Genomic DNA, 26,393 nt, shown 5'->3' with positions numbered 1-26,393 from the left:
ATTTGATTTTTAAAGATGTGAAAAAGAAATAGGTATGCATAAATCTTGCCAACAGAGCACCTGACAAGAATGACAATACTGGGTTTCTGCCACGAGGGCTGGCTCAGTTCTAGCATAGGGGGAAGGCTTTCCTAGCTGTGAAAAATCATACCACTGACCTAGAACTTGAGAGAAGAAAGGTGAATGGCATAATCTGTGAGTACAATTTGTTGTAAAATAAAGGGAAATAAGTACATCAAAGGACAAAATGGGAAACAAGCTTTATTTTCCACGAATAAAATAATTTATGGAACTAGTTTGTAAATACAGGCAGGTAAGAGCGGCATGAATCTCTAGATCCAGTGTGGACTTTGCAAGAGACAGGGGAAACCCTGGCTTTTAGAACTCTGCTACTCCCCACTGAGAGAGTAGGGTATTTTTATGTTCTCAGAAAGGCGTTTGGTAACTGCTAGAATATCCTAAGGGAAATACTATAACCTATGACAAAGGAAGATGCTGGTTGGGAATTATGGAGTTTTTGTTTGTTTGCTTTTTGTTTTTAGCTAATTTGATGGTTGACACTTGTAATGTAGATTTTGAGAACACTGCTTTTTATATTTGAGCAGTGAGAGCGCAGTTCCAGAAGGTGTTAAGGAATCCACAAGCACACCTGCTGAAAACTGAGATGCGAGGTTTCACTGTTATATTATGCAGCTCTGGCCTGTGAATCAGAAACTCAATCTTGATTTTGCTGCCCTTCTGGGTTTATTATCTCATCTCACATAAGTACACTTATACACAAGGGCTTTCTAATTCTATAAATGTATTAGCCTTTAATGTAGAGGATAAAATGGTCAGTATCAGTAATTTTAAATTAAAACAATGGATATAAGAAGGACATTTGACTAGATGCAGAACCCCTATTTTCAAGTTCCAGCTCTGCCTGTTGTTAACTGAGGTAAGAATAAATAATTTAAATATTCTCATTTTCATTTCACTCGTCAATTGGAGAATAGTGTTAACTGTCTTGTTAACACTATAGGTTAGCGAAGGAGGAAATAAAGAAATTGCTAAGAAATAATTTCCTGTAGAAAACACAATTATTACTCTTTTACCAACAGAATTGTAGCACTTTGGGGTCTATAAGTCTCATTGTTTATATTTAGCAATGGTTGTCACTGACCCTCAGCACACTTCGAACTCTCATTTTAGGTAGTAAATTGTGGAGCCACTCACACACTCTTGCCCATCCTTCATATTTTGTAGCCAAGTATACATTTCTAGGTAAGCTGTGGCTTTAAGAGGTGAGCTTTTCTCTGAGCAAATATATCTGCTATGTCTTCAGCACCACGGTCTAATAGAATAGCCAACCACTCAAGGCATTTTCACCCTTAAAAAATTAGTGAAGAACAGAATTTGGGTCATTGAAATACTTAATAAAATTAAGAAAAATATGTCATTAAAGGTATAGGATATATAAAAGCACTTTCTAGCATTCTCTGCACAGTGAAAGAATATTTTTTTAAAATAATATGGTAAGTAAATATAGTTCTGGGGGTTTCATTGCTGGAAGTGTGTACATCTTTTGGGGGTTTTTTTTGGTATGTGTTATCAAAGATGAAGGACTCCCAAAGTAGTGTTCTGACCTTGGTGAATGCACTGCCATCATTAGCATCACAATCATTAGCGTGTGTTTTGCCTTTTCTACAGGACATGACCTGCTATAATGGCTTTACCTATGTTAGCTCGTTAAGCCCTGTTCAATCGTATGGGCATCATGATTATACTTATTTGGCATCAGTATTAGGCATTTTGTTCTCCAATATCTCTTGACTAAGTGTATCATTTAATTGCTTTGCACACAAAAGAAAACTCCATCCAACTTGAGTTAGAATCACTCCAGTCATGGGGTATGTCACATGTTAAAGTAATAGTAAGATGTATTGGAAACCTTGTTCATGAAACTATGGGGAGGCATCAGTTCTATGGTGAGAAATTTAAAATGTTCTTTTTTAGGAACTCTGAGTTAGAAATAGTTAAGGTTATCTAGTTTAACTACCTGGCATGATAATGACCATCCTGTTAACTTCTCAAATGCTGAAATACTACATGTTGATCACTGGTATTTCTTATGAAGGCAGAATCCCTAACATAAGTCATTCTAGCAACACAAGCGCAAGCAGAAACACTGTACATATTATTATCTACATTATTATTCACATTACATCTTTGTTATAACAGCCACCTATAGCTTAATTTATATGGTTCAAATATTACTATTTTTAATATCATAAATATTCTTGCATTTAAACTATTACTTCGTCTCTAATTTTAATACCTAGTAAATTTTCTTGCTAGAAGTATTTTTACTGAAATATAGCTTAAAGAAAAGTTTTAGACCTATTTTGAAAAATGTCATAAGTTCATGTGTTCATTTTGCCATTTGTGTAGCAAGAGTAAGAGTTCAGTTTTAAAAATCAACACTGAGAGGGAAATTAAATTCAATGGATATATATGTTAAGTGAATTCAAATTTTGGACAAGTACTTCTTCACTGACAAGTAATTAAAAGATTGCTAGACTATATGTTTAAGACATAGAACTACATAAAGTATATTACAGATTTTTATATATTCATAAATATGTACGATTTTTTTCTCTTATTTAATAGCCATGGTGACTACTTTTCAAACTTTTATGTGAGTCTTCTCCTAAGGCCAGTCTTCAAATAGTTTTAGAATGAGCATTAAACAAGGTACTGTATTTTGAAGAAAAACATAGAAATCCTGCCCTGTGTTAACTGTCTTCCAGAATTACCTATGGTCTCTTTTCAAACCTTTCAGATTTTGATTCAAAAGGTGCTACAACAAGCCTAGGTATCTGTATTTTTGAAATGCACACATGGGGAACTAATGTGTAGTGGACAATGTTTAAGAAACTGCAAAATAAAGTCATCTAGAGGGGAATAAATTCATATCAAAAATATTTCTGGGACCCTATCAAAAGTAAGTAGACTAAAAATCTTTGGTGTGTCTATGTTGATAAGCATACCCCTTTCCTGATGACTGCCCTCATACATTTTACTATTTTCACAACTCTTCTTTCTCTTTTTCCCTGATAAAATCTCCCAAATGTACATTTGCCTCTTTCTCTGTAGACTCTGCATCCATGGACTCAACACATTACAGATCAGACAACTCAAAAAACTTCAGCTATACTGAACATGTACATATTTTTCTTATAATTATTCCATAAATAATATAGTATAATAACAATATAGCATTTATATTATATTAGGTATTATAAGTAAACAAGGATAATTTAAAGCATATGGGAGGATGTGCTTATGTCATATGCAAACACTATTTTATATAGGGGTCCACAAATACTGTGCTATTTTATATAAGTGATTGGAAAATCCATGGATTTAGTATTCATGAGAATCGTGGAACCAATCCCTCCATGGATATCAAGGGATGTATCTATATACTTTGATATTGATAGAGCAAGAATGTCAATATCAGCTGGCCCATGTCTTCGCTGAACTAAATTAAGTATATTGAGAAGAAAGAACACAGATGTTAAAGGTAAAAGAAGGGGGCAGGGAAATTGGTAGAATTGAACAGAAGTGTCAGATAATACCAGGAAATACCCCAGGAATCTTAGTATCTTCAGTTTATGTATCTTGCTATTGGTTAACTTCAGCTACTCTTTACTAAATCAGAGCATCATCGGAGATACGTTCTTGTCTTGCTGTTAGAGAGTGTGTAAGGGTGTAAGGGTGGTGGTGGGAGCCATGAGTCTTTCTACCATGGCTGTGCCCCTTGATCTACATTGGAAAAGGTCAAAGTGTGTATACTCTGTGGTCTGCATTAATCAGTCTCTTATGTAGCTCTCTGCCCTTCTCTGCCCTGCTCATGTCAATGTGAAGTTTTTTGCATAAACAAAGTCAAAACATGTGAAGTTCCTTTTTCCTCCAGAGTATCAGAATGTGCATAATAAATAGAAAATCAAAATCAAATAATTGTTCTGTACAAATGGAAATAGAGAAGAGTGTCTCTTAGAAAACACTGAGCCAAAATGATGCATTTGATTAAAGGAATGATAGCAAAACACTGACCTTTGTTTTCCTGGGCTGAACTGAAAATTGGCAGAACATGCTTCTTCCTTCTCAGTACAAGAATTGGATTAAAGTCACTGCAGTTTTGTATTAGATGGGAAAGGGAAAAATATCATCTCTACTGGGTCCTCTCTCAGCTGGTTTCTCAATATTCTGTTCTGCCAAACTGTATCTTCATTCTGCTTAGCCCTTTGTGACGGGCCATTCATTTGCCCTGTCCGCTGTGTCTGTCTCAAGATGGACTCTTTATTAGCCAACCAAATGGGAGGAACAATTTAGTCCCTCTTAGTCCAAATTTTGTTTTGACACACAATATCCTTGAGAGGCACGACATCATAAAAGGCCATTGATATGAATATTCATGAAATGACATCTTTGCTAGGTTGTAGCCTATGCTTAACTGTTTCCAATATACTACACTAAAACTCCTTTGCTTTATGCCACTGGCAATGGATCTTTCTCATCGCCTTCATTTTTATGCTGTGTGTATGAATTAGAAATAGGACTATTGCCTTGGAAATTGTGAAATTAAAAAGAACAGGAAAAGATTTGTATTCTCTTTTTAAAGAAAATACCTAACCAAGTTAATTTAAATGATTAGATAGATATAAAAAGGTTTCAAGAATCTTAGATAGATAGAGCAATTAATAATTCTTTAGTTTAAATATCTAATAAAATTTCTTTTATTTGGAGTGAATTTTAAAAGTAACCACTCAAACTTGCTGGGGTGGCTTTGCATAATCAGGGGTATAGTCCTCAACTTTATAGATTCAAGAAATCAGTATTAGCCAAGTGGATAAGACTTATGGGGTCTAATTCATGTGAACCAAATGCACAAGAGACTGAAACATAAACACATTATAAGCCTTCTATAATCATTGAGATAGATAATTACCATTTACTGAGTGTCTATCTTAGTAACAATTTTAATGAAAGCCTCTTCACCTAAGGGGATGTGTCATGTTGGCAAAGCAAATAGAGTTGGAGCTTCTGCAGAAAATGATGGCTCTGAGTCTCATTCAGACCCCTCTTAGGTCTCTAACTGGAGGTCTTTCTCATCTGCAATACAAAGGTGACAGTGTCTACTTCTAAGATTGATCTAATGTATGGAAAGCATTAAGCACAGCATCTGGCACATAATAAACACACATTAAAATTCCTGTTGTTATGAGGCCTAATACCCAGCACTACAGAAAAAAAAAAACCTATCATGTTGTCATCATCATCATTGTTGTGGTCTGTTATCACCAGCAACACATGAAACAGTTTTTATTCTCTCTGATTCAAAGCCTGAGTTTTCTCCACATCATCATTCTGCCTGAGAGAGTTGTGTTGACTAATGGGCACTGTCTGCTCTAGTGAAAATCACACACAAGAAATTGGTTTATAGTGGTAAGGCAGTTAGTATAGAAGGCTATGAAATAAGGGGAGTCAACTCGATAAACTTAATGTTTATGGTTCCTGACTCTGTTTGCCTGATATATCTGTGTTTACCATGGAGCTATCATGGCATAATGACCCAGTAACTGGGTTAATTTATTCGAGCTGACTATTCCAATCACCTTCAGTGTGCCTGCTTGCCTCTAGTAAGTGTGGTGGAAGGTCTCCAAGCATTGGGATAATCTAGGAGCTTGTTGGGAATATTGTTTTAGCCCAGTCTCTGACCTGCTGACTTGGAATCTGGATTTTAATCAGATTTACAGGTGATTCAAATGCACAGTCAAGTTTGAGAAGCATCAGCTCGGGGTATTCCTCAGTCTGTCTCTTAAATACTTGCTTTAATCTGTTACGTGCAGGCTCATACTAATTTCATACCAATAAGGTAACCTTAGCCCTAAGTAATTTTATTTGCAAGCTGTGTGGCTTTATACAAACTGTCTTTTTCTTTCCTCCATCACTGTACAAAAAAATGTTGCACAAAAGAGACTAAATAAGAAAACTCTTTTTTTCCCAAGTCTTTGTTTAAAAATGCCTTCATTGCTCAAGTTTTGGATGTTGGCAGATGTCCTCATTTATATTTAAGGGAAAAGATAGTTTTATATTTTTTGGTTATAGTTTTCAAGTTTGCTTCTGCACAAGATAATTTTTATTTTCTGTCACTTCCTTGAAGTCTTCTTTTCCTTTTACATTTTGTTTTTCTGGTATGTTTTCTCCATCACTGCTGCTGAAGCAAGCTCAATGTCAGCCTGACACACACCAATTGGAAACCTGGCGATGCTTTTGGAAATTTTTGGTCTTCTAGTTTTTCCTAAGAGAACATGGAGTTCATCTGTGTTTTCAACCTCTGATAAGTGGATATCCAATAAGCTACCAGTTCCTTTTAAAATCCACTTGGATTTTTAAAGAGCAATCTGTTATCGTGGTGTATGTTGAGTTTGGCCTCCCCAAAAAGGCATGATTTGTCAAAGCCTAACTTCAAACTTTTGCATACATCTGCTGAGCTTGTTCATGGAGATAGCCTCTCTGCAGCCTGTCAGTATCCCACTTATCTACTCGTTCCAGTGAATGAGTAGAACTGACCATAAATACTGGTCTCTCCAAATTCTATCTCTACTATAACACATGAGAATCTTTCCAAACAAAGTGGCAGTCCTTGTTGGTCTTCAGATTCACAGAGCCAAAGCATAAACTATTAAAATATTTGTATGCATCTGTGTCATCCATTCTTATGACTTTTGACCCTATATATTTAGCCGAGATAATGAAAAATAATTTCTCCATCACTTACATAAACATTTTTTCCAGTCTCATTTATTTATTTATTTTTCAGATTCTGAGTCAAGTTTCTTTTTTTTTTGAGACAGGGTTTTGCTCTTCATTTCAGGCTGGCCTTGAACTCACTTTGTAGCCTAGGCTGGCCTCAAACTCACAGTGATCCTGCTGCCCCAGCCTCCTGAGTGCTGGGATTACAGGCATTTGCCACTACACCTGGTGATTTACCTTCATTTTAGCCTTGTTGTTTAGAGAAGTGAAAACATATGTTTAAGTATAACCTCCAAAATTCAAATACTAAGCCAAGTGTTGTAATCTAAGTGTCTTGGGCTTTGGGCCGTTCTCTCATTAAATATCTGATATTGTATAACAATTGCTTGGTGAGTTTAATATTTATTAATCCATTTTCTAAGTAAACCAGAGAGGGATTATTGATTTTCTTTACTAGGCTTATCCTCTCTTTTAGCAGATCCATTTAGTGACAAAGATGCTTTTTCTTCGTGTTGTCAGAAGAGCTAAAAGGGAAGTATTTTCAGCTCCACAGATTTCTACAAGGGAGGCAATAATTTAATTATGCTGCATATATTCATTTAGATTGAAAATTCTTATCTCTTCTACCAGTAAAAATGACTTTAAAAGAAAACATTGTAATTCCAAAAAGAGCAAGAGAGTGTTTGGGCAACAGGATGACTCAACTGAAAGACAGCTTGTAGACAAAAATGGTACTCTTGTTAGTTTATTTTCTTTTGAAGAGGTGTAGGGCACCACAGAGGGAGGAACTGAACATTCCTAGGTGTAAATGCTGCTGAGGGAATGTCTCCTAGGCTGCTCAGAGCTGGGACTCCTCCTTGATTCTTTCTGGATGCTGAACAACTAGCTCTGGAACTAAATGAGAATCTTTGTAGTGAAGATAACTTTTTTTCTTCCATGTTTCATACCTTTTATTTTCATATCTTTTATGCTTTTTATTATTTTTTGATTTGCCATCTAAACCAAGCAAAGTTTTGTGGGAGTGGAAAGACCCCAAGATCTTACCAATTCTAAAATCCAAAAGGTTTTTCTGTGACCTAACAGAGTCATCCTTAGGTACCTTGGATTGGTTTCCCCTCCCACAGATACCAAAATCTGAGTAGGCTCAAGACACTTATATGAAATGACATAATATTTATCTCTAGATTACTTATAATACCTAATGCATTATAAATGCTATGTAAATAGTTGGTATATGGTGTTGTTTAGACACTAATCACAAAAAGGTCCGTATATGTTCAGTACAGAAGCAATTTTTTCTTTCAAGAATTTTTGATCCATGGATGACTTTACAGATGTAGAAACTACAGTTACAGAGAACCAACTGTATATAATATACTCAGTGCAGTCACTATCTCAGTATTTCTTGCCCAGTAATAAATTAGTATTTTCTTATTCAGGAAATGTTTTGTTTCCATAATAAAATTAATGTCTTCTAAAAAAATTATGACAGGGAAGTTGTCCAGTTTGGACTCAAATTCACAATCCTCCTGCCTCAGCCTCAGAGTACAGGGTTATACAGGTGTGTGCCACCATGCTCAGTTAACAGTCAAGTTCTCACTCACTTTTCTTGCTTCACTGATTTACTACACCTCAACTAGACCCCTGTGTTCAGCCAAAGTAGTCTACAAACTTTTTAAAAAAGCTTTTATGGAAATATTCCACTTATTTTTCTTTCAAATCCTTCCTCCTTTCTTTTTTTTTTAAATTCTTTTATTGGTATGTTTTAGGTATACAATACATTTACATTTATCATTGGGTGCTTGTACCTGTAATGTGATGTATCTTGGTTCTTATTTTTTTCCCCATTACTTGTGTTCCCTTCACCCCCTCCACCCTTCCCTATTTACATAGATTTTGTTTCCATTTTTTTTTTCTTTTCTCATAATTTTTCCTTTCCCTTCTTTCCTTTCCCTTTCCCCTCCCACCACCCCTACACCTTTGGACCTTTTCCTATTTCAAATTATCAATTATTCATTTTAATCATTTTAATCCTTATTTACACTTTCAGTTTCTCACACTAGAAAAACTGTTTGGTATTTACACATGTGTGTCCTATTTATTTCACTTAAGAGTATGGCCTCAATATGAAAAAGCAACCCAAATGCCAATTCCTAGGAACATCATGGAGCCAGAATATTTTCAACTCTATATTCTCATCTAGAAATAAAGTGCGTTGTGCAATGCAAACATTATCTAAGATATTCCTTCTACCTTGCAAGTCCAGGTTTCCTAGGTTGATGTCTCATTTGAGAAGCTTGCAATCTTCAGACCTGGCTACTTCAAGATTGAAATGTATCACACTTTTGTTCACTTTTGTTATAGAGGACTCTTGATATAAGAAATTTTATAGCTTCTGTTGACCTTTTTATAGTCATTCATTCAGTAGACAAGAACTTGCTGTGAGTTGAGCTGCACAGGATCAATACCATGGCTGGGTGGCTTATAAAAAAATAGACATTTTTTTCTTACAGTTCTAGAGGCTTCGAAGTACAAAATCAAAAGATTCTATGTCTAGTGAGGACCCGCTTCATAGTTCCTAGGTGGCATCCTGTCACTATCTCCTTACATGGTAGAAGGGGAAAAAGAACTTTCTGTAGCCTCTTTCATAAGGCATAAAATCTCTGCCTAATCACCTACTAGAGACCCCCACATTGTAACTCCATCACTTGGAGATCAGGTTTTAACATATGAATTTTCAAGGAGGGCACAAACATTGTCTATAGGAGGAAGTATCTCAACTCTTTCATGTGCTGAAAGAGAAACAAAGGATGAGAGGCACCAACATAGAAAGTCCTGACCTGGTAGGGGAGATATGTAAGGTGATAATTCCCCAGGGTTGCCCAGCTTGTTGGTTGCACAGCAGGAACTCCAGGTCTCTTGGTTGCCTATCCCAGTATCATTTGCCTAGCACTACCTCGTGTCCATTTAGTAGCTCTGCTCTATTTTTCAGCTGTCCCTGACAGCTCTCACCACTTTTGCTAAACAGAGGGATTTCCAAGTCAGTTTTTTTTTCCAGGAACCTTTAGGTAGATAACTTTTGTGCCTTAGTATCCTGATTCTGTCACAAAAGAGAGGAATAAAAACTCCCATGTGAAATACCTGTGTAGATTGAAGGCATTTTTGTACACTAAAATGACAACTAGTATGAAATAGCCACAGGCAGGCCAAGAATTTTTTGTTTACCTTTTCCCTTCTTGTACTAACTCTCATAGGCCAGCTGAGGCCACTTGGTTTGGAAGGGACTGCTGCCTTATGGTGATTGTCATTTTGATGATAAGGTGAGTAATTCTCAATACCATATGAAATATCAAGGTCAGAGTGGCTAGTACATAATATGGCAAGCAAGAGTGAGTCACAGGATGACTGCTATGAGGTTGCTCTCCTCTTGTGATCCTGTGCTCAGGAGCTCCCTGCTTGACTGCTCTTTCTGGAGGCTATAGACTTTGGAAACCTATTTTTCTTACAAAGCCATCATTATTGCTTTGTTCCCTACAGGTACCTTTTTTTCTTTAGGATGTAAACCTTGCTGGGTGCTGAATAAACCCATCTTTATTTCTTGGAGTTTGGTTAAACTATTTTTATTGCGGTGTTTGCAGTAGAACTGCTTTTTTTTTCTTACCAGAATGAAAGACTTGTGTACATGTTTCTAGGAAGGCTTGGAGTAAAAAATTAGATCTTAGCAAGTAAGTGCATTATTATGCCCAAAGTGCATGCTGGTTCAGATGACCCACATTGCTCTATGTAGAGGCAGTAGCAGTATAAAAACCAGCCATTTAGCTAGTATTTGAGATCATTCCTGATCTGTCTTCTTAATTATCTTAACTTCTAGCCTTACCGGTTTACTTCTCACTTCCTGAAAATGATATACAGTTTAATTTTTCATGTCTACAGTGGCCTTTCAAAGCATGACCCAACTTTAGAAGCTCTCTGTTGTGAGTTTACATGGGTTTTGATTGGGATTTAATTCCAGCTCCATCACTTAATAATTAGGTGACTTTAAACAAGCTACTTAGTTTCTTTGAACTCAATATTACACATGAATACAAATCAAATTTTAACAAGTAAGAGGATGCATAGTACTGTAGTTCCTGGCACATAATCATTACAATTCCCTCCCCTTAGTTGCTTTCTAAGCTGCTTTTGTGAAAGGCATTCCTTGTCCACATCTGTCAGAAGCAACCTGAATGTGCTCTTCATTGGTTAGTAAGATTACTGAAGTAAACACCTCATTCTTTTATTCTGTAACCTCTTTATTTTTGTATCTTAGTGCCAATTTCAACAATCTATGTTCAGCCCTTGGTTCTTAGTTACTAAAGCACTTAATAGCCAAAGGCACAGCTTCTTCCTATAAAAATGAGTAGCTGTGGAACCAAGAGAAGGCACACAGGTGCCTTCCACGGGGCCAACGGCTGATAAGCCAGCACTGGAAACCAAACCCAGCTCAGGATGACAGCGCAGCTGGTTCTGCCTCTTACTGTAACAGTTTCCTAGGCAACCCATACAAACCGCCAGTGAAGGGAATGGAAGGAAAAAAAGGCAAAGCCTGCATCATTTCCATGGTTTTTAATACTTCTGAGGTGCTAAAAAATATTGAAAATAAATGAATAGCTGAGCATATGTTTTATTATTTCATGTCATGTTGGTTATGGCCTCTGTCATATCTCTAATGGAATTGCTGGTGAATTACTAGTGATGGTGTTATATGCAAGAAATTGGTTATTTCTAGTGGGGTAAGGTTGACAGGTCTTTGAAAAGCAGTCTTGCCCATATTATAGATCTTTGAAAAACAGTCTTACCCATCTTTCATTAGACTTATTCTTGTTTATGATGTGTATTGAGGTTTTATAAATAGTATTTTATATTCTCTCTCTTAATTGGTTGTTATTAGTAAGTAAAAGTGAAATTGAGTTCTATACTTTTATTCAGAAACCTTGCAAAATCATTCTGCTAGTTCTGATTGTCTTTATGTAAATTCTTTTGAGCTTATTTTCTAGCTTTAACAATGGCTAGGATTTCTGCTACACTGAGGAATAATATGGAAATAGTACATAGGATTACCGCAATCCTCAAATAAGAGGAGACCTTCAACATTCATCATTAGGCATAATATTTCCTATAGTTTTATGTACATACCTTTATGTTTCTACTTGCTAAGAGACTTTTTTAAAAATTACAAAGAAAGTATATTTTGTCATAAATTTTCCAACACAGTTTTGGAAAATCATGAATGCAGATATATATTTCTCAAATAATCCTTCTTGCTAGGTTGAATGGTAGAGGTCCTACTAAGCATGCATAAGGCCTTTGGTTTGATCCTCAGAATCAAAACTGAGTAAATAAAACATTTATCCCTCTATATCTGATACGATCATATATAATTTTCACCTTGATTTTGTAAATATTTTGGCATAAATTCTTTGGATTTTAGTAGATAAAGTAATGTTACATTCCTTGAATAAACCAAACCATAATATATTATCTTTTTGTGAGTCATTAGAATTTTTTTGCTAATATTTTGTTTAGGATTTTTGTACATATGTTCATGACAAGTTGCTAATGTCTTTTTTTCTTGTGATGTTGCTGGCAGGTTTAATAAGGTTATGTTAGTCTCTTAAAATAAGCATGTATCAGCTTTTGGCAGGTATTTCTGTGTACATCCATGTATCCATTGATGTATTCATTCCACAAGTATTTATTGCAGGACAATATAGCATAGTAGTAAAAATATTTAGTTCTATACTACCTATACTTGAATCCGTTTTTATACAAAACTTGCTGTGACTATCTTAGTCATCTATTTCTATACAACAAATTTCTATAAACCTAACAATGTGGTGCAGCACACAATTATTATCTTAGAGTTTCTATGCATCAAGAATCTAGAAAAAGCTTAACTGAGTCCTCTCCTTCAGGGTCTCTCACAAAGCTGCAAAAAAGATGTTGGGCAGAGTTGGGGTCTCATTTGAGGCCCAACTGGAGAGGAGCTATGTTTTGAATGTGTCCTCTCCAAAATTCATGTATTGCCATTGGGATAGTGATAAGAGGCGGGGCTTTTAAGAGGTGATTCTGCCATGAAGAATTCCTCTCATAAGGCACTCAATGGAAGAGTGGGATTTCTTGTTTGCTTTTTTTCCTGTCTGTCTTGTGCCAAGTCAGAATCCTATGTTCCTCCCCTCCAGAGAACACAGCCTTCAGGGCACCATCTTGGGAGCAGAGAGCATATTCACCAGCAACCAAGGTTGTTAGAGCCTTGATCTGAGACTCTTCAGCCTCCTTAACTACAAGAAATAAATTTCTCTTCTTTAAAATTTTCCCAGTTTCAGGTATTTCATTGGAGTGGCACAAAATAGCTTAAGATCGGAGGGATCTGCTTCTAAGTTCATATGGTGCTTGACAGGATTCACATCTTTGTCAGGCTGGAGTCCACTCCCAGTTTCTTGCCATGTGGGCCTCTCCATGTGTCAGCTGACCTTGATCAAAGTCAGAACAGAAGTGTCAGTTAAAAAGTGTCTGCTAGTAGAACAGAAGTTACATCTCTGGGTAGCACAATCACTGATGTGACATCCATTCGCCTTTATGCCATACTCTTGGTTAGATGCAAACAAAAGTGTTAAATAAGGCATGAATACTAGAAGGCAGAGACAATCAAGGATCACTACAGCATGCTGGACAGATAACTAAAATGATATGTGCATTAGAGTCTTCATCTATTAAGTGAAGATAATAGTACCTATCCATAAGGTTATTGGAATACTAAATCAGTTAATATACATAAGGAAGTGACAACGTACCTGGGATGTACTGCATTAATGATAGATGGTATTTGTATGCTAAGTGTCAAATACTATTCAAGGCCTGGGGAACTTAGTTCTGAGTAGCAGGGACAAAATCCTAGCCCAGATGGACTTCACAGTCTAATGGAAGAAGGCAGAAAATAAATATGGAAATGTGTAACGAATGAACTAATGGTATGGTGGGATGTTATTATTTTATTTAAAATGATCAGGCCAGATCTTGGTGGCCTGCAAGAGTAAAGGTGGATAAAAAAATTGAAGTCCTAAAGATGAGAGTGTATCCACTTCAAGGGCCATATGAAGACAGTGTTTCCCCTTATTGTTCCTCCATCTATGCAGAACATTAGTCTGTAGAATTGTTTTAGAAAATGTGCAAAACCCTAAGAGATCATGATCAACAGGAGCAGTGTAAAGGTTACACTGGAATCCTGGAAGGCCAAAGCTGAGCAGTGCCTGGGATGTTTAATTTTGACTGAGTTAAATTCAGCTGCAACAAAAGCTTCTATATTATATTGGTCAGAGCAGTTGAAAGTACTTTATTTCTTTTCCAAGCTATTCATAGTTAATTAATTATGAAGTGATCCCAAAGCCTAACTTGTGTTTTCTTTGAGCTTATATTTTCATAGTTTTTACAAAGTTCTAGCCAGAATACAGATGGAATTATCTCTTCCTCTTTTCTCATTTGGTGATTCATAAATGAAATATATTTTACACTCCCAATAATTACCACAGCTTCAATTTTTAGTAACTATTATTTTAATTTAATTGTTATGTCCAAAGTACTTGGTCTTATTCTCTTGGACATTTTGATTGCTTTTCTTTCTTTGCTATTGAAAAAGTAGATACTGTTAACACTTCTGAGATGATTCCTTTGTTTCTTTTAAATTGTTTTTAGTATATATTCTCAAGGGTGAATTACTTGGTTAAGGAACCTGAACATTTTTATGGAGCCCAATTATTTTAAATCACATTGACTAGGGTATATTTTTTTCATTGCAACAGAAAGTATCACTATGTCTGGTGATAAACCAAATGTCCATAGACATTTTTATTTCTGAATATGTCCTTTACTGTCATACATTCAATGCTATAAACTATTTGCAATTTAAAAACTCATTTATCTCTTCATGCTATAAACAGAAATCTTATACCCGGCACTCTTTATGCAAATTGTAGGAGTAACTTGGTATTTTATTCTACATAGTAATTCAGAGTAATCTGAAGCCTGAATATTTGGATACTTAATTCTAGCTAGAGTGCAGTTTTGAGTAGGGTATACCCTTGCTCTGTCCCTCAGTTTCCTATCTGTAAGATGAGAATAATAAAAACACCCACGATAAAGGGTTCATCTCAGTTAGTATATGTAAGATATTATATACAGGACAGAGCTCAATACATGACAACTTTCATTATAATTATATTGTATGTTCTTAGGCTAGCACTCAAGAGGTAAGAGCTTGCCTGGAACTAGCAATTGCTACCAGTCCTGGGTCTGCAGCTCTGCAGAGAAGATAATGGAGCAAAGTATAGGTCACCAGGCAGGCTCCCATGGGCCACATCTGTCCTGTGGCAATATGTGTTTATTTCACAATTTTTAAAGAAAAGTTGCAAATACTGAAAAAAAATTGAAATCTCACATAAAATGTTGAATTTATAGCATTTTTTAAAAGTTGAAAGCAAAGCAAAGCTCAATTGCTTTGCCATGTCAACCATTAGCTGGAGCAAAGTAGCAACTGCTATCATTAGAAGAGTTATTAATGAAAAGGACCACGCTTCCTCCAACAGCCATACCTGCTTCATTCACTGTTGCTTACACCTTGCCTTCCTTGCTCAGTTCCATTTTCCTTCTGGTTTCTGCAGAATTTGAATTTGCCTCCATTAGCTCAGTGATGGAGATCTTGGCCTCTGAAGGTGGAGAGTCCTGTGTTAGAACCCTTGCACTAGATGACATGGTAATGAAAATCCATTTCAGCATTTGATTCCTTGCTTGCATCGCGACATTGGAGAGCATTAAATAGTAGGCTGCATTTCTAACTAGGCTCCAGAATGTCTCATTGTAAGAGATGTTCTGTTTGTTTTAGCCGGGGCCTTCAGGCCAAAGACATACTTTCTTCTGTTTTGCAAGAAGTGTGAATTGAAAGAATTACAAGGAATAGTATACCGTTCCAAAACACTGCTGCAAAATGTCTGCGCGCTCTGTGAAAAGACTGAAAATGGTTGCTTTGAAACAGTGGGGACTCTGTACCACTAGCACTAAGCTTCTATTTTAAGCCTGGGAGAGTTTTTAAAGTCATTACTCCATGTTCTCTGGTCCTAAAATGCATGACTCATAACTACACAGATTGGAAATGGCAGAGAGATTGATCTCATGGTAGTCTGCATTTTCACTAGCTGGCCAGTGAGGAGAACAAGAGGTCAGTACCCAGAGCTAACTGGCTCTTTCAGGCTGTTGAGAGCTTTCTTCAGATTCCTACTGAGCTCTGCATTTTTCCTGTTCACAAGTTCTAATTAATAGAGGAAAGGACTAATGTACATTAACCTGAAGTCACCTACCTCAATGCATATATCCTAGGGCTAATGAAATCAGTATGCAGTTGTTTTTCCTTAACTTTGGGTTTGATAGCTAAGCAAAGTAGGCAGAAAAAGAACAGCAATAAAGAATTTAACAGACCTGAGTTTGAGTTCTGGTGTTGCTACTTTTGAATTACATGGCTTGGATAATTTTTTATTTACTTTGATTCAATTTTTTCTTTTATAAAATGGGATGATATTAGTACCTTCTTCATAGGAAGATATATGAAGTAATTCATATTAAACATTTAGGCTATAAATAAGTGCTCAGTAAATAATTTTTGTTAATGATTTTTCAACACAATAAATCACATGGTTCTTGCTCTCATGGATCCAAGAGTCAACTAGAGTTTATGGAGTCCTAAATTTATTTTTGTCTTATAATACAGCCATTGAAAATTTGACTGGTGGTGAATCTTTACCCAACTTCTTACTCAGTGACACAAGGCACCATACTAAACTATCTTTTGCTCAATTTCCCTACCTATGAATTGAGGACAATAATAGGCCCTCCTTATAGTATCTGGCTCAAATTAATAATGTTAATAATAAAGGGGGAAGAAAGGCTAGTATTTATCATATATATTATATTTATTAGTATATATTTATTACATGCAGTTAATATCTGTAATAACTTTTGTATATATAAATTTATTTAAATTTCACAGTTACTCATAAGATAATTTTATTATTAGTCCTATTTTAAATTTTTTTTTTTTTTTTTTTTGGTACCAGGGATTGAACTCTGTCCTTGTGCTTGCAGGGCAGGTGGCGGAACCACTGAGCTAAATCCCTGGCCCCATTAGTCCTATTTTAAAAATGAGGAAACAAAAGGATATGAAGAAAAACACTCAGGACATATCAGTTGTGATTGTTATCATTAATAAAATGAACATCTTTTCAATTCATTATGATTAAATTTAGGTCCTGGGTTTTAAATTCCTCCTGAGTAATTCCATTGTGTCTATATACCTTACCCAGCTTTCTGCTGGTGGGCGTTTTGGTTGTTACTATGGCATGCATGTGAAGCACAAATTTGAAATCCTTCACATTTTACATAGGAATTTGCCTGTTTGTGTTAGTTCTGAAATAAACTTTATATCCTTCTGCTCACTAGACTGCTTTAACTAAAGAGTTGAGCATTCAGCTGTCAGGCAAACTCTTGACACTAGGCGTGAGATTTTTAGACAGTCCAAATGGATGAGCAGGGAGTTTTGTTGAGATGAGACTAGGAAGGTAAATATTTTCAACCTGCTGAATCTTTAATCCATTTGTACGCAGACTATACCCATGAAGACAAGCCCAGATGACAGCATACTGGGCTAACAGCAGTTGACTAACCAAGGCTGACATCCACATCCACGCTTGATGTGCTATTTAAACTTCAGGAACAATGCTGTTCCCACTACCTGGCTCATTCTCTCTTCATTATCAGGTCTGCAATCAGTCACAACCTTTTTGGTGAGGTGCTCTCCGTCCAGACTATTTCTAATTGCACTTTCTCTCTCTTCCCCCAAACATTCCATATCTCTCTTCCCCACTTCATTTTCCTCCTGGCACTTACTTTTCTATACCAACTGCACATTTTTCTTATTTATTGTCTATTTTCTCTACCGGTGATGTGGTAGAGTCTACTCACACTGGTTTACAAGAGACGATTGCTAAATTTTTAGGAATTTTGCAAGATGGTTGTTAAATTGGCCATAATAGGAGTATTTACACCATGGAAATTGGCAGATGTTACAAATAGGTTTTGTTTTTTCCCAAAGAGGTAGTTTTTCAGGATACCACTGCTTCTGTTCCTGTTAAATGTAAATTTCATGAGAAATATTTGTTTGTTTTATTCACTGGTCTATTCTCATAAGTAAACAGGTGGCTTTCACATTGCAATTAAAAGGTATTTGTTGGAAAAATACAGAAAGACTGGACACCATGCTTCTTTTCTTGGTGTAGCAATTTAATGATTTATAACCTGAGCAGGGAAAGCTTTGTTGTTAAATGAATTTTACTAGATCCTGGTGGAGAAGTGAATAAAAGAATTTGCAGATCAAGTCTAGAATTGTGAGTTTCTCTCCTGACTCCAAATTTTGGCCTTGAGCCAATGAAAACAATTTTTCTAGTTAGATGTAGTAAATTAAACTTCTCATTGCTTAGTCACTAAAATGGAAAAGAGCTAAAAATATGTAAACAGAAACCTGAAAAATTGTATGTGCCATGGGAAAGTTAAAACAATTTGGCTTGAGCTTGCTCTCATTTCTCTAAAGCCACTTTAAACAAGAATGATGCCTAATTTTTTAGCTTGAATGTGCACAATTGCATTATATGAGAGTTTTATCACAGAGTATTGTTGGACTCTATTACCTTTTGTCATGAACTCTGAGATTGCCTTAATGTACCTCAAATTCTGGAATGAAAATAGACATTCAGAAATATAAGTTATGGCCAGGGTTGAAACTAGACTACTTAAAATCTAATGAAATCTTTCTTTTTGTTGTTACTTTTTTCCTCAGAATTTCCTCCCTGGTTTCTTTGATTCTTTTCTATGCCTCAGCATAGTTTCCAACTTTGTCCTTCGCTCTCTGACAACTTTGCTCTCTCATTTAACTAAAAGTGTATATTTCCAAGTGGGTCTAGGGTACATGCCTTATTGTTCTTATCCAACAGGAGAGGAGGAGAATCCAAACACAGATTTTAAATCCTTCCTTTCAGGGTGTTTAGGTAAATTTGGGTCAGATGACCCCAGCTGAGCCAACAACCTGCTCCAGAGAAATGCCTGTCCTGCTGGTTTTAGTTCTGTGTTCCCTGACTGGTTCACTGGAAATGCAGATGGGAGGACAATTATTGGCTCACCAGTAAAGATTTAGCCCTGGAGTTAGAGATTTGAGTCCACTTCCCCTGTGTCCCATGTTGAAATAAAAAGAGAGATTTCTGAACAACATCAGTGTCGTATTAGAAAGGACAGAGTGGGAGCTGAATAAATAATAAATAATACCACAGCAGTATTTTTATTCTGAGTTTACAGATGTAGAAACTGTGAGGTCAAAGGGTCCATCAATTTGGCCAAGATCCAACAGGTGGAATGAAGAAGAAAAAAAGAGAAGGAAAGGAAGAAAAGGAAAGGAAGAATAAGAAGGCAACAAACTCCTATTTCACATTTTACCATGCATCACTCACTGTTTAATCACTTACTATAGAAAGGGAAATTAATGCATTTAACTTGTGCAAGCCCATGAAATAGGTTCTATTACTAAGATTGCCATGTTGCAGAGAAGAAAACAGAGGTTATATATGTTGCACAAAAGCACACAGGGTAGCTCATGGAGCTGGGATTTGAATGTGCCAAATCATACAGCTCTGGAATACGTGGTATTAGCTACTCTAGGTTTATTGACTTGTCCCACATCAAAGCCCCTGATTTAACCAAGAGACAAACTACTGGCCTATTAGAGTATTTGTTATTGTGAAACTAATCCATCCATCGTTGCTCATACCTCACAGATTATGCAGCTTGCTTGAACTTGAAATGGCCTTTCTACCTCCTCTGTGCTGGTAAATTTGTCTTTGATTACCAACCCTGTTTCATTGACAAAGACTGCACTTCTGTGGATTCCTCACCCTTCCTGAAAGCTTGCTTGTACTTCTTTCTGTTTATTCCACATTCTTATTGTAATATCCATCCTGAGTTGATTAAGCAAACAGCAGTAAAGATTAAGAGAGCAATGGCTTGTAAATGAGGTACATTAACAAAGAGGAAAAAAGCACTACCTGGAGGAAGATTTGATTCTGTTTGAACAAGACATCAATATAACCATTAAATGAATTCTCTTTGAAAAAATTTTCATTTTTGTTTTATCATCTTTCTTCAAAGAAAAGGGAAGAGGTGAGAAACTACTTTAGAAGAGGATATAAGATTGTGGCAGAGCCCAACTCACAGACCAGTCTGAATTTAGAATTAAGTCTTATTCTAAATATGGATTAATTCATAGAAGGACTTACTTGGTAAAAAAAAAAAGAAATGCACTTGAAATTTTTATTTATTTTCTGGGACACTATACCATACCACTCCCCAAAACTCTAGATTTCTTCACAGGTATGCCTGAGGCTGAGGGATTGAGGCACAGTGGTGGGGAGATTTACAAGATGGCTGTCCTTCAGTCCTACCTCATCTTGTGCTAGCCGTTTGAGCTTTCTAGAATTCAGTTTTTTTGTTTGTAAAATTCTGTGAAGGACCAAATGCTGAGTTTATTATTTAAAATTATTCCAGCTCTTTTTAAAGTCTTTACTGATAAACCCTCACCCACCCACTTGCTTGCTCTCACTCACCTTGACATTGCTAATCCCTGCATCCTTCACTTTGTCTCTCAGCCTGTTATTAGACTCTTCTCAGTATCACTTCTTTTCCTACCACCTTCCACTCTTAGAACAACCTTCATTTCCATTTCTACTTCCCTACTTAGACTTTCTTTGAGGGCAGTGGCTATAATTTATATTTATTTGAAATCTCCCACAATTCTTTTTTTGGGGGGTACAGGGAATTGAACTCAGGACCTTGCATTTGCGAGGCAGGTGCCCTGGCACTGAGCTAAATCCCCGGCCCCTCCCATTATTCTTAAAATGATGCTAGTTGCACATGAAATAGCGATTGAGGGACATTTAAGATAATGACATAATAGATTAAAACTTTTAACTGTACTCCATTCTCACCAATACTGTATAGTTTACTTCAGTGAAAAACAAAAATAAAACCAAGCAAACAAATGAGACAGATCATAATAATAACTTCGATAAGTAACACACTGTCTCTTGAACCTTGTTGTTGATGTTGAAAAAGGCTTTTTATGAAGTTGTTCTAATGGATGTTTTCATTACTACATATTAAAGTTATTAATAAAAGCATGAGAGTGCTTAAAATGAATGCCTTGAGGCCTTGTAAAATGACTTTGCTTGGGTAATGCAATACATTAGATATCATCAGGAAAAAAAGCAATGCTGCTCTAGAAGAAAAGTAAGTACTTCAGATGTCAACATCATATTTAAAGATGACTGGGTCATTAGAATATTCACACAGGTTTATTTTCCTTTTTAACATTTCAATCCTTATAAAAATAAAGAGAAGATACAGAGCCTAGGATCTGTTTAAAGAATTATTAATGTGCATGTTAAAGAGTATATTAAATAAAATAGTTCACTTATCTATGTTTGAAATGTAAAGTATGTAAGCAGACCTTTTCGAGAATCTACTTCAGTGAACGACATGTACCCATAGTATCCTGTTCCATTCTTGTGATGGGCCAGTGTGCTCTAGTTGCTCCTGGGTCAGGTTAGGAGAAGCTAGATATGAATAGACTCTTGCCCTAGACCTCAGTTGTCCTCAGAATTGAAGCCTTTAATAGACTCCAAATTGATCTTTGAATTTCTCAGTTCAAACCAGTATACATGGACTCAGCCTCAAACAATCAGTCCTTAAAATGAGACATCACTCTGAGTGTCACATGGGGTTTTCAGCCATCTGTTCTCTGAATGAGTCATCTGGTAGTTTAACACAAAAAGACTCTTTATTTCTTCTACTGTATTTCTTTTCTGGTGGATACCGTATATCCTACATCAAAAGGAGTAGAGGAAAAAACAAATGAACAAACCCCTGCAAACACTTTCTTTTTGTTTCTCCTTCACAGTCCTCCTCCTATTATTATAGTAGGTCCCCTTCAAATGGATATACAAATATTCCTCTTCTTATGAATTGGGTTTCTTCCCAATGAACCCATTGAAAATAGCCTGAGTTGAAAATTTTTTAAATATACTGACCTACCAAACATCATAGCTGAGCAACACAGTCCACAATAGAATATCTGTTGTTTCCCTCTATGATCCTTTGGCTGAATGGAAGCTGCAGCTCACTCCCACTAACCAACATTGCAATATATCATATCAGTAAGCGGGAAAAGATCAAATCCAAACTTTTAATTACAGTTTCTACTGAATGGGCATGACTTTTGCATCATCATAATCCTGAAAATTATAAGTAGGCCACTGTAACTTTTAAATCAAGGATCTTCTCTATACAAAAGAGGCTGCACTGTACCTTGATAAATTCAGAAATCATCACCTTTTGAATGAATTTTCTTATTGGTTTAAATCTGAAAAGAGTGTGCCTGATGGTAACAAAAGTTAAATTTACAACTACAGAGAAGTATAGATGCCTTGTGTTCTTTAAAATTATATAGTGTGGATTGCATGCAAATTAGGAGGACTCCTTTTTCAAGAGAATGTTTCCTTGTTTCATTGTTCAGATGTTTCAATTCTGAAGATCCTATGGCGAACAGACCAATACAGTATTGTTTATGATCCTCTTGTTCTAGGAAAAAGCCTCTTTAGCACTTTTAAATATCAAAGACTTGTATTAACATAAGGGTGACTGTTTCTATAGCACTTGTATTGTCAGGACACTTCATAGAAACATCAAAGAATTGGCTCAAGTAATCATGGAGGTTAAGAAGTCCCAAGATCTGTATTGAGTAAGCTGGAGACAGAGAACTGCTGATAGTGTTATTTTAGTCTGAGTCTAATGGGGGATTACTAGTGGACCAATTTCCCATATAGAAGCCAGTGGGGTTCAGATCCAAGAAGAGATGATGCTTCAGTCCGTGTACCAAGGACAGAAGAGACGATACACCAGCTCAAAGCAGTCAGGCAGGAGGAGTCCTCTCTTCTTAGCCTGCTTGTTCTGTTCAAGTCTTCACTTACTTGCCTGAGGCCCACCCACATTAGCAGGGCCAATCTGCTAAAATGAATCCACAAACTCAAGTGTTCATCTAGAAACTCACTCATAGACATACCTAGAGTCATGTTTGACCAAATGCCTGTGCATCCCGTAACAAGTTGACACATAACATTAACCACTGCTGCACTCTTGCATTCTTCTAATAAATTGTTAGAAGAATGACAAAGAAATTATTCAATTATTGTGTTGGAGATAAAAACTTGGCTATATGCTATGAAGTGTTTATGCTGTCATTTCTTACCTTTCTTGAGACATTTTAGAGGAAAAAATGCATTGGGATTTGTTAAGATTTTATAAAATTTTAAGAGAATTTATCAATAGAAGGGAAATCATTCACTCTTGAAGCTAATGATAGTACCTGTAGAAGATAATGTACATTGGTTAATAAAACTTTTATAATAGATCCATAAAGATGCTTTTATTACTTTAACAGTTTTACAAATGAAAAAAGCTGGAGAGGTGAGCAGGCAGTGGCCCAGAGTAAGAAACCGTGCAGAGCTAAGCAGTACCTGAACAGAATTTGAACTGGCTTCAGGGCCAGCTTTGTGAGGATGCAAACTGTGCAGGTCTGCACCTTGGGTTCAGAAAGGCATGCTATCTGCTTAATGCTACGTCATGGCTTCCTTGAGATTTATTTTTTAAAAATTAACAGGTCCAGCAGTTTCATTTTCCACTGGGACATGCAAATTACATAGCCAGTCATGTCTTCCTGGTATAAAGTTCCTTCTACTCCATCACATCTCTTCAGAGATAAAGAATCACTTACACAAAGAACCTCATGAGGAATGGTCACCCCTCATTCACTATTGACCCAAATGACCCAGCAGCACACTCTTGTAGTCCACCTGTACCACCCTGATTGATTGGGTATCTGAATCAATAGATTGATGCTATTACATTACCAATATGCAAAAAGACTGGCTTTAAACTTTCTGGCTCGTTGAGTGCTATATAGCAGGAGCCAAAATTACTTCTTGTAGTTTAAAAACCTCCTCTGGTTTTAAATTTCTCTTGATATTAAATTTTATTTTTACTTCTACACATTGAGGCATTTAACTCTTCCTCCAACATGTTCTGAAATATTTCATTTTATTTGCACATACTAAAATGCATTCATTTTCTAAAAGTAATTTGTGCTACTGGGTTATTTTATTATTAATAATGAACATTTATTTAATGTTGGGCAGTTGGTTTAAAGTCATTTTTCTAGTGAATAAAGTTTTAATCTAAATAATGAATACCAGCTTTGAAGTGAGGGAGGTTGGCTGGCATAAGGATATTTTTGTTTTCTCTTTCTTTATCTCAGGCCTTTTAAATTTGTATCAGTGAGTAGAGATGACATGATAGAGAGTATGATGAGGGTCACTTTTCTCTGCCTGTCCTTTTGTAGAGGGCACTTTTTTGTGTTGGGACCCATACATGTCTTATTTGTGTGCTTCTCTATTGTTTGTAGGGAACGTGCATCTCAGGCCGTACTTTTAGCCAGAAAACATTTGTATTTCTCTGCTTATTTCTGTGGCTGTATTTTCTCTGTGAAATTTAAACTCTGGCATTTTGTTGTATCAAGAAATATCATATCTATCTCTGTGTTTGTTGTGAAATGGCTTTTGTGTCAAAAAATAAAGCATTCAGCATTTAAATTTCTAACTTGAGAGTTACAGGAATGGTGTTTTTTTAAAAAAATTCCTTTTATCAAATCCTAAAATCATTTTATTTCAAATCATATATAAATAAGTACCATCTTATTAGTGTTTGAATTGTGACAATTTCTTTTCCTTAAGAATACATATTCCCTCTTTTACTTTAAAATTTGGCCTATTACCTTCACATATGGTCACAGCTTTGGGAGAATATTAAGTATTGCCATATGTTCTTTCTTCATGGCTGAAGAAAGTGATACCCAGAGAGGCAGATGGGACTTGTTCAAGATTTCACAGACAAAAGATTAATGAAGCAAAGAGCAACAGGCAAATTCCCTGAATTTAAGCCCAATATCCTTTTATTACACTACACAAATCTCTTTGATGCCTAAAATCACTAAAAATCTTTTTTAATTTTCTGTCCATGATAAATATTTATACAGCCTTGATCCTCAAGTTAAAGTTTAGCTTACTGAGGCTCTATGAATATGAAAATCAGAAATCTGAAGGGAAATGTTAGCTTTTCAGTAAAAGGGCAACAGTGTTTTTGAAATGCTCAATGTCATGTCTGAGGGGAAAAAAAAGTGTGCCTTTCCAATTAAATTCTCCTAACAAATAACAATGCTTCTAGATTATTTGGGTAATTTTCTAACCCTATAATATATTTTATAAAACAAATTGCCCAACAAGAGGTACTAGTAAACTTATGTCAAATTAAGTACACAGTGAAAATAGCAGCTGGGTCTGGTGCTGTAATAAAGAATACCAGCAAGGTGCTCTGATAAAAGGAATTTTTTTTTTTTTGCACCTCAGTGCTACTATTTTGTTGGCTGGGGGTGGAGGGACCTAAATATATATATACATATACATATATATAAATTTAAATTTTATTTTATTGGTACACTTTAGGTATACAATATAATGGCATTCATCATTGGAAATTTGCACCTTTACATAATCTCTCCTGGCTATTATTTTTCCCCCTTCCCCTGCCCTCCTTTCAACCCCTCCATCCCTCCTATTTACAAACACTTTGTTTCCATTTTTTCATTTTCTCATATTAATTCCATTCCCTTCTTTCCTTTCCCCTACCACTCCCATTTCCCCTTCCCCTTTGACCCTTTTCTTCCTATTTCACATTATCTATTATTCCTTTTACTCCTTAATTACACTTTGAGTTTCTCACACTAGAGAAACTATTTGGTATTTACATGTGTGTCCTATTTATTTCACTTAAGAAATATATTTTTAATAAATGTGAATTAATCATTCTTTGCAATTGATACCAGGATCAGTTGCAATGAGGATTCTTAGGAACATCACAATTGATTCCAAATTGTGATAAATAATTAGCAGCAAAATATTTTTCTATTAAAATATGTCCACCTAGTTTATATTCCAGAGATGTGCTGTAACTGTACTGACCAGACTGTGTAACACGTCATAGCCAATTATAATATTTTTGCAGGCAAAGTTGCCTCTAATATGATTTGAAAACAAGAGTACTGATTAAATATTTCCTAGAAAGAACTAAAGCAGAATCTTTTAACAAGATACTCTGTATTTCCTCTTTCTTTGTGACCCATTTGTCTAAAATTTATAGGTTTGGTTCCATTATACAAAAAAAAAAACCCTTTTAATCTTATACAAAGATATTATTCATCAGAGAATATCTTTTTTGTTCTTTATTGTGCTGTCCCACCCCACAGAAAAAAAGCAGACAGTGGTGAATAGATGAACTCCAGTTATGAAACCTAGAAGTAA

The 26,393-nt window shown here is 35.9% G+C and overlaps 1 protein-coding gene across 6 annotated transcripts in view; it reads left to right on the top strand.

The window, feature by feature from the left end:
- Nucleotides 1–26,393, top strand: part of Prkg1 (protein kinase cGMP-dependent 1) — a 1,307,364-nt gene that overhangs the window by 374,215 nt on the left and 906,756 nt on the right. The window contains exon 1 of one of the 6 annotated variants that reach the window (XM_087185547.1): nt 4,532–10,121. The exons of the other annotated variants lie outside the window; for them this stretch is intronic. The gene's annotated coding sequence lies outside the window, so the exon portion shown is untranslated. Of the gene's footprint in view, nt 1–4,531; nt 10,122–26,393 lie in introns of those variants that run through there. 6 annotated transcript variants of the gene reach the window in all.

This window comes from Heterocephalus glaber, unplaced genomic scaffold (assembly GCF_053883595.1).
Source record: "Heterocephalus glaber isolate CG9 unplaced genomic scaffold, H.glaber_assembly_v1.0 deba00001497, whole genome shotgun sequence".
NCBI classification, from domain to species: Eukaryota; Metazoa; Chordata; class Mammalia; order Rodentia; family Bathyergidae; genus Heterocephalus; species Heterocephalus glaber.
This window is presented reverse-complemented; position numbering and strand designations above follow the sequence as displayed.